Below are 9,404 nucleotides of genomic sequence, written 5' to 3'. Positions count from 1 at the left end.
AGTAATGCATGGATCTTTTATTGCTATAAACGTTAAAGATTATTATATTTATGTAAGGGATATTTAATCGTATTAAATGTATATACCATAATCTCGTGTATAAGCAGTCTTATTCAGAGTATAGCATTTTTTAAAGAAAATTCCGCAGATAGATGTAAGCTAGAAGCGGTTAGTCCATTCGTATTAAAAGCGCGTCTTCAATGGCTGGTATTAGTTATCACGAATTTTGTAATGTTTATTCGTCTTTTTTTTGTTTAACAAAATTTCCACCGACGAAGCTTTGACCAAAAAAAAGAAATAATCCAAGCTTAGACGTTTACTTTGTATTTAAAAAAAGTGAGAAAAAAATCGCAATCAAAAAAAAAAATAATTCATAAAATAATGATCATTTATTGTTATTATTGTTTGTCTAATTAATATATCCATATACAATATGGTGAATGTGATGTTAAGGAAAAAGAATACAACTTTTTTCTTAATATATAATAAGGCAGGTTCGATATTAAATAAATAATAATAGACACGACTACACGCAACTACACAATTTCTTTACATTGTTACGTGCATACGTCGATTAAATAGTGTATCCTTTCATTATTTCATATGTAAATATAAAGAAAAAGGAAGAAAAAAATATATATGAAAAAAGATGTACGACGCTGTAAAATATATTAATTATTAATTATTATTAAAAACACTTATATATACGATATCTCTTCACTTCACTTGTAATCTAAACGATTAATGCTAATGTGCTTGTAAGACCGCATGTGTACGACGAAGTAGCTAATAACTAATGCAAAACATTTGGGCATAAATATCTGGAGGAATTAGAGAGACGAGAGAGAGAGAGAGAGAGGATCAAGATGAGTGACGGTGTATAATTAATGAATTAAATAATTAATCGAATTAAGGATTATACGAAATAAATCTTATGTTCTTATAACGATATTATGGAAGAATGAGACTATATATGCAAATAAATTATATCAAAAAGTTACACGATAACGCGTCGTGCCTTTATTTTTTGAAGAATAAGAAATAGAAAAGTGGGAAAAGGTCGTTTGAAATTTAGCGCCGTTTGAAGGAGCCGGTACGTCATTGTTTCGATCAGCCGTAGTACCAAAGGATGACGCGAGATGTCGTTAGGGGCGAGCACATCCGCAGAATCAAAAAAGACAGCTGGGAAGCGTAACATCACACATCGATTCGCGGTGGCCCTTCGGAGGTCGAAAAACTTGTTCGTAAGCGCGTCGAAAGACCGGCGGGAGCACCGAACGAACCACGGAACTAACATCAATTTGTGTCTTATTTGAGAAAAACAAAAGAAACTTGCTTATCCATCGAGATACATAGTAGTACATTGTCGTCGTCGTCGTCGTTTCTCTCTCTCTCTCTGTATCTCCTTGCGTTTGGTGTTCAACGACGAGTCCAACGATCGCGAGAGAGGAACGAAAAGGACGAACCGAGTAGGAAGAGAGCGAAAACGACAAGGGAGAAAGAAAATAGAAAGAGGAGAGAGAGAGAGAGAGAGAGAGAGAGAGGGRGAGAGAGAGAGAGAGAGAGAGAGGTTCCAAGATTGGAGTGTGTCACGAAAAGAGAGAAAGAGAAAACTCGAAGTGTCAACGGTAGTGAAGAATGATAGTGAGGGTGTTTCGGAAGCCGGCTTGAAGGACGAGGACGGGGGTAGCGATAGCGGTGGCGGTGGCGGTGGCGGCGACAGTGTCAACGAAAAAGAAAGGAGCCATGTGCCGATAAGAAGAAGGAAGAAAGACTCGCGGTTTAGATGTTATGCGGTCTTTCCTGTCACGAAGAGCAGACACGAGCGTTCTCGTTGAAGGCACTTTTCAAGGCTCCGCCGACGACGAGCCACGTCGCCGAGGGAACCTATCCTGCATGTTACTGCTGCCGTGGAGGTCACTGCATTGCGGTCAGTACAACGAACTTTGACACCGTTCCTTCTACACTCTTTTACACCCTTGACACGCGAGATCCCTCCTCTTTCTTTACCTTACAGATTTACGTACACGTAGAATCTTCGTTGCCGAACCAATATCTCTTTCTCTGACGCGCGCGTTTAACGAACCCATCCTTCCGTCTCTTTCAGTTCTTCATTTTTTCCGGTCAAACGATACGACCCTCATAGGGTTTGTTACCCTCTCGATGAGTGGCAGGACTATCGCGTGTACTATTCCAGGAAGACACTTTCTCGAATTCGCTGTGGTGTTAAAAAATGTATATAGTTTTCGGTATCTTTCATTCCTTCTCTTTTGGAATGCCAAACGGTAGAAAGTTATTTCATCGGGCTCGTAAGGGTACATTTTCTAAGATTTTCTTTTTATTTCTTTTAACTTTATTTTATTTTTGTTTACGTTCGCGCGACAACGAGACGATTAACGTTAATAATCGAACGTTCGATCGTTGGTAAAAAATAAAAAGAAATAGGATTGCACGGTTAAAACTTGCTCGCTGCCATCGAGTTTGTATTTTTTTTCATTCGTTTTGTGAAAGATAAAAAGAAAGACAGATAGAAAAGAAGAGCATATATCGGGTTATCGTTCGAAATTAGATAGAGAGAGTCGCTTTGTGTGAAAAGGTTACAAGACCGGGAGGAAGGGAACTCGGTCACGTGAGCCGCGTTTTCGAGCCGATAATTTAATTTTGTTTTAAACACGAGAGAGGAGAGAAACGATCTATACGATTTCAAATGATTAGAAGTAATTGTAATCAAAATGTTCCATTTTGTTCAAATAATAGTTAATTTTATCAGATGACCGAAAAGGGGAACGTAGGAGAAAAGAAGATGGAAGGAATGATTAATGTTGGTAAACTGGTTTCTAAAATACAAATGCGTACGCGGATGGGCAACACGCGGTTCTACGATATTAGGATTAATTTTATATTTGCTGACACGCGCACAGTAGGATTAATGTTCGAACATTTAAAATATTTTCATTTGTAATACGTAAACGTGATTTCATAGGTATGAACGCGTATATGTGCGAGGGTTTGAACAGATTCGACGTAATAATTTGATTAACTGTACTTAATCAAAATCATTTTTATGCTAGATGTTTGAAATGAATTATTGAAAAAAGAGGTTAGAGAAACAACTCTCTTTCACGGCATTTTTACACATCCATCCACGCGTTCTCCGATCGAAAATTTTCCCGGTTAATGGGTTAAATACATGTAAAGTACAGCACAAGTGATCACGTTATTCCGTTGCTTGTTATTAAAACCTTCTTTTTTTTCTCTTGAAATATTTTAATCAACAACGAACTTTTGATCATTTTTCGAATTAAGTGCAGTCAATTACGTTATAGTATAGTCGGTCGTTATTTGAACTTCTTTTAAATAGGAAGCGTTAGGTCTTAAGGTTGTAGAAAGTATTCCGCACAAGGGAATTGGACATTTTCCAAGCGAATATTTAACTTGTCTGACGCAGAGAGAAGAATACTTTTATTTATATGCGCGAGTGTATTAAAACTTCGATATAAATCGTTAAGTTTATTAATTCTGCTCGGAATTATTTCTATTACGAGAGAGGAGCAATGATGAGAGTAATAGAACTTGAGATTTGATGTTAGGACAATTGGAGTTAAGGGAGGGTATTTTATACGAATGTATATATATAATAATAATAATAATAGGGGGCACGGTGGATGGTAGAGTGGAACGTAAAAACGAGTTAAAAAATTGTTTCGATCGAACAGAAATATATATATTAGCAATGTAGATAAAAGCAGGAGCGCATGATGTTAGCAACCGAAACTACGAGTTGAGACTAGCAAATACGTAAGAGTACTTCCTTTCATTTTAAATCCGCGATTTATTTTCCCGATAAAACGCAAAAAAGTAGTTTGAAAAATCGGAAGCAAAAGCAAAAGTAGAATGAAAAGCAGTCGAGTAGCAGTGGATGTCCAGTCGAATCTCAATGCGACTTGTTTCCGTCCTCGGTTGGTTCGGTTCGGTTCGGCACGAATCGGAACTAAAGTCCGATTGTTCTCTCGACGCATCCTCGGAATATTTATCATTCGTGTGCAGTTGTAAGAGATGGAAGAGGAGAAAGTGTGGGAGGTAGAGAAAGAGAAAAAAGAGGGAAAAGGGGCAGGCGGAGTAGGAGGTGTCGGAGGAAAAGGAAAGAGAGGAAGAATCATGGGGCACACGCGGTCTTCTCTCTCACATCTTTAATAACGGGGAAAGCCGTGCGCGCGAGCGCTCGTATTGATTTTGAGTATAAGGTGTCGGCACCGTGGCAAGCCGTTTCCAACTCGTGCCGATGGAGATTAATGAAAAGGCGCGTCCTGACTTTTCCACCGTTTCGTGCATTCGAAATACACTGAAAACGCAAAAGCTTTCTCTCTCCCCCTATCCACCTCCCCCCGCTCTGCCCCTCTCTATCTCCCTTTTTCCGTTAGCTGCGTATTTATGTGTTCTCTTTCTCATTCCATCTTTATATATGTAGGTTTTTCTTCTCTCTTTTTCTCTATCTATCTACATCTACGTACTTTTCTCTATATATCTCGCTAGTCGGTTGCTCTTTCATTCGCGGTCTACGGTTCTTCCCCTCTTCGGATAAACGTGGAATCGCGAACGTTGGATCTTTCGAATGGCCACGAATGGCCATTCGTAATCCCGTAATACCATTGAGGTAAAGTCCCACGACGTGCCTTTGGATTCCTCCTTCCTTCCTTCCTTTCTTCCTTCCTTCCTTCCTTCCTTCCTTCCTTCCTTCCTTCCTTCCTTCTTTCTTTCTTATTTACTTGCTGCTTGCTTCTCCGATCTATCTCTCGCTGCGTATGTTCGTTCGTTCTCTTGGGAAGAGTTCAAAGGTGTAATAGAACGTTTCTATAATTAGCTGTGTGCCGATGACGATTCACGACCCTCCCTTTGATTTCCTATCCCTTTCCTCGCGTATTCTATCTTTCTTTCTTTTTATCTTTAATTCTATCTCTATCTCTCTATTTTACATGCATTTTAATCCTTAAAGGTTATCAAAGATGAAATTTCGTTGCAAAAAATGTACTCGCAATCGATACAACGTGATTTAAAAACGAAAAATTCTCGTATGATTTTGTTTCTATCGTTCTTGACAAACGTATAGATATTCAAGTGATTCTTGAAATTGATAATAAAGGTTAATTAGTTTAGGCATACGATCGTTAGGTTTTCCTTATAACTTTATTTGAATTGGTTTTTCGTTCCATCACTTATCTGATTTTCTTTCTCGCATCGTTGATTCACCATGACGGCAACTCGATAACAATATTTCGCCAATCGATAGAGCCGGCCTTCGGGGAACAAAAGCCGAGAGCGTCCTTTAAGGGCCACTTCCAACGACGTCAACGTCGTTTCAAATTTAGAAGCGCGCGACCGCTCGGTCGGAGTTTAACGATAAAGCGGCTTTGATTTCGAAAAGCTATTGCAAGAAGAAAGGAACGTGGAATCTACGAGAAGAAAACAACAACAACAAAAAGGAGGAAGAAACAAAAAGTTCGCTTGTTACGCGACGCAACCGTGTATGAACCCGTCCACCGTCGACAAAAAGAATTAACGACAAATTCCCGGGAAAATAGATCGAACTAGAAAAACGGTACACGTTGAAAAAATAAAATAAAAAGGTTCCCCCTTTCTATCTTTTTCCTTTTCCCGCGTTTCCCTAGACACTCCATTTTCGATTTACATTAGATCGTTCTAGGACGCGCATAGATACATATGTTAATCCTCTCATTCGTTTGGATCGTTCGTAATCGATATATACATATATATAAACTTGGATAAACTTGTTCATGGTATATGTAGCGCTTTACGTAACTATCCCTAACTTTTTACATCTTTCTCTCTTCCTTTTTTTGCTTCTTTTTTCTTTGACTTTTTTTCTCTCGTAGTACTCACGGCTCTATGGGCTAAGAATTAATTGGCCAGCCGATATAGCGAATATCCGATGCGGAGCGAAGTAACTGAAGTACTTCTCGATAAAAGTCTGCCGCAGTCTCTTTCTATCTCTCTCTCTCTCTCCCTCTCTCTCTCTCTCTCTCTCTCTCTCTCTCCTCCTCCTCTTCTTCTTTTTTCTTTCTTTCTTCCCCCTTAGGATCGACGTCGATCTTTCTCTCGTTCGAGGAGAGGCAGGATCGATCGATCGGACGGTTGGTTCGTTGGTTGGTTCGTTGGTTGGTCCTCTCCGAGATGTAGAGTCAACGTATACAGGGTGACCTCGCTTAACTTTATAAGCTCGATCTCTCTGTTATATCATACATATATATACATACATATGTAAAAGCTCATCTCAAAAATTTCTTAGTCACTCAAGAATGAGATGGTACGCGAAAAATCGATTTTTATTCTACGACGTACATCTTTTATGTAACAGGAATCTTCCTTATTTTCTTTATGGAATTTTATATTTTTTCTCCCATATTAGAAAATTGTTCGAGGACAAAATCTTGTCTTCGATTAATTAAGAAATTTGTATCAATTTTGGCGTTAAAGCGATGCTTTTTTTAATCATCGAATGAATTATGCCGAAGGAAAGCAATGCGAACACCGAATAATTAATAATTGTAATGGGTAAGCAAACAAATATATTCTATCCATCCATAAATCATACCTAAAGAAGAAAGTTGTAGCGTTACTAGGAGGAAGTCGAAGCACGATTAAGTTGCTCGTCCGTCTTTCTCTCTCTTCCTCTTGTAAGAGGTAGGAAGAGGAAGTGCAAGTGGAAGAAGGAAGAAAGGAGGCCGCGCATTTGGTATCACGGTCTCGTGCATGTGCATCGCGTATTCCCGAAGAGCAACTAATCAAGTTGATCGAAGGAGAGGCTAAGGGGATGAAGGAAGGGAAGGATCGACTTCGATCGATGTTTCGATTCTCGTGGATACGCTCTGCACGTCCTATCCCTGTCCACGGAAATCGCTGAAAAATCTCGATGAAACGACCGACGTCGACGGTGTGTTGTCCTAGATTTTTATTCAATGTTACTTTTTTCGACAGAAAGAAAACCAATCCCATCCGCATATTCTTTCGAGAGTTTATTAAATTACCTATATACTGAATTTTTAGGATTTATGGATTGTCTGTTCTGCGAGCTTTCCAAAGAATTCAATTATTTATTTATTATTATTATTATTATTATTATTATTATTATTATTATTATTCGCTATTCTCAAATCGATTTCCAAGTAGACGATGCGACGATTTAAATAACAAATTAAATTGAATTTTTTTTGAAAGAAATTCGGTGATTTTCTATTTCTTGACTTATGAAAATCGATCAACTATACTGACTCGTTAAAGTATGAAAAAAGTACTTCATTTTATAAGATTAGTATGAAAAATTTATAAAATTGCCTAATTGCTAAAGAATCGCGCCGACTGTTATCTTGACCATCGTTCAAACGTTGTTAAAAATAAGTAAGTCGTTTTATAAACTCTCGGTCTTCTTTCGTGGGTCACTTCAACAACAAAAACATTTTCTTAGAAAGATTGGACCGTTTGTGTACTTTTAGTAAGACTGTTATTCGGTCGATGTCTTTTTCTGTATTATTAAAGTGTGTTTTTCGCTAGAAAGCGAGTTTTCGAAATGATTTTGTCGGGGAATGGAATTATTAATATTGTTTATGCACGTTAAATATCAAATTTCATTAATGAAATAAGCATGAATAAGTACGATCATCAAAATGTTTTTATAGAATTTATCCTAAAAAATCTAGTTATTACGTGTAAGTTTTAACGGTATAACGTATACATATAGTTTACCTAGACGACGTTGACCGTTACGTCGTAACTTCAAGTACCGGTAATAAAGTCGAATAAAAATTCGCTCCCCTGATATTTATGCTCCTCGAAATTCCAACTATCCGTCGACAAGTTTTTCTTCCATCATGCCGATCTTAAGTAATGTCGAACGAACGGTGAACGGTTAATTTCTTCAACGATATAAATCGAGATGTGCTTTCGTAGAAGGAAAATCGGATCAGCAATTTTCAGATTCTCTAATTTTTATTTCCAACGTGGTAAGCAAGTCTACAACATCCTCGACAATTTGTAATATTAAAAAAGGAAGTTTTAGAACCGTTGACCTAGATGTCCGCGTTCCGATCATTTCTTTTTTCTCCCCGATGCGTCACGTAACAACGCGTCAAATATCAAACCTTTTTTATTCGACCACTCTTCTTCGTTTTGTCGACACAAAGCTTGTCTGTTCTTTGGAAAATAAAAAAAATGATTCCCTTGGCCAGTTCAGGCGATTCGGGACATTGGTCTTCCTCCAGTGGTGGAGCCATTTTGTTTCCCCTTCAACGAGGGAGGAAAGAGAGATGGAAAGAAATGAAAAAAGGAATCCCGTATCTCGCAAATGCGTCTTGTCGTTCGATCAAAGTCTTCCGTCGTTGTTATTGACGATAATCTTGCGCACTTTTTCGACCCTTTTTCCTATGCCTTAACTCGAGCGTGTATCATTATTGCCTTTATATATCAATGACCATCGAGCTTGAACAACGATTGAAATTTGAAGATCTTTTTTTTATTAAGTACCGAGTTAAAAGGATTATGTATGTATTTGTTTTTTAATAAATGTTTCGTTAAATTGAAAAAGAAAAGGAATAATATATTTGTCGTTTGACAATAAAGACGCTCTTAGAAGGGACGGTCTAGGGTAGGTACTAGGTTTTATTTATTTACTCGTTAAAGTTCGATCGTCGGAAAGGCCATTTCTCTTCTCTCAGCTCGGTAGGGCTGTCACAGTGGTGCCCTCTCGATTCGGTACCATGTGCGCGCGCGAAATACAGATGGTGGTGTGGACGGGGGGCTGGACGGGGGGGTGGACGGGGCTGGACGATGGTGCGAGCAAGTTCTACGGGCGGAATAAGTTAAGTCGGCTCAGCGAAGCGTTCCCATTCAATGCGGATAAATTTTCTATAAATCGTGTCGAGGCAGACGGGTTAAAGGAAGCTACCTACTCACCTACCCACCCACCTATTTGGGGAAAATTCTAATCGTGTCCTCGCACTTCCCGAAACACACCTCGGCTTTTATAATATTTTATTTCCTCCTTCTAGAGGACCGTTGCCACAAAAATAAGCAAATAAAATTGAATAAATTAATTACACGAATAATAATTATATGCGATTGTTATTTTCAATAGTTGACCATTATTTCTATTAAGGGTTTCTTTCTATTTTTTCTAATTCGTATTCGAATGTAGCTTTGTTTTCAACGACGGGGATGTACACTGCTTGGAGAGTAAGTAAGTAAGTAAGTACGTACTTATATATCTCTGCTCGCGTATCTAAGTGTGTGATGAATGTATTTGTGTACGAGAGAGAGAGAGAGAGAGAGAGAGAGAGAGAGAGAGAGAGAGAGAGAGAGAGAAAACTCTTTGAAACTCCTTCGAAAATAGATGT

This window comes from Polistes canadensis, unplaced genomic scaffold (assembly GCF_001313835.1).
Source record: "Polistes canadensis isolate GaletaPanama2010 unplaced genomic scaffold, ASM131383v1 scaffold_27, whole genome shotgun sequence".
NCBI classification, from domain to species: Eukaryota; Metazoa; Arthropoda; class Insecta; order Hymenoptera; family Vespidae; genus Polistes; species Polistes canadensis.
Note: the sequence above shows the minus strand (reverse complement) of the source record.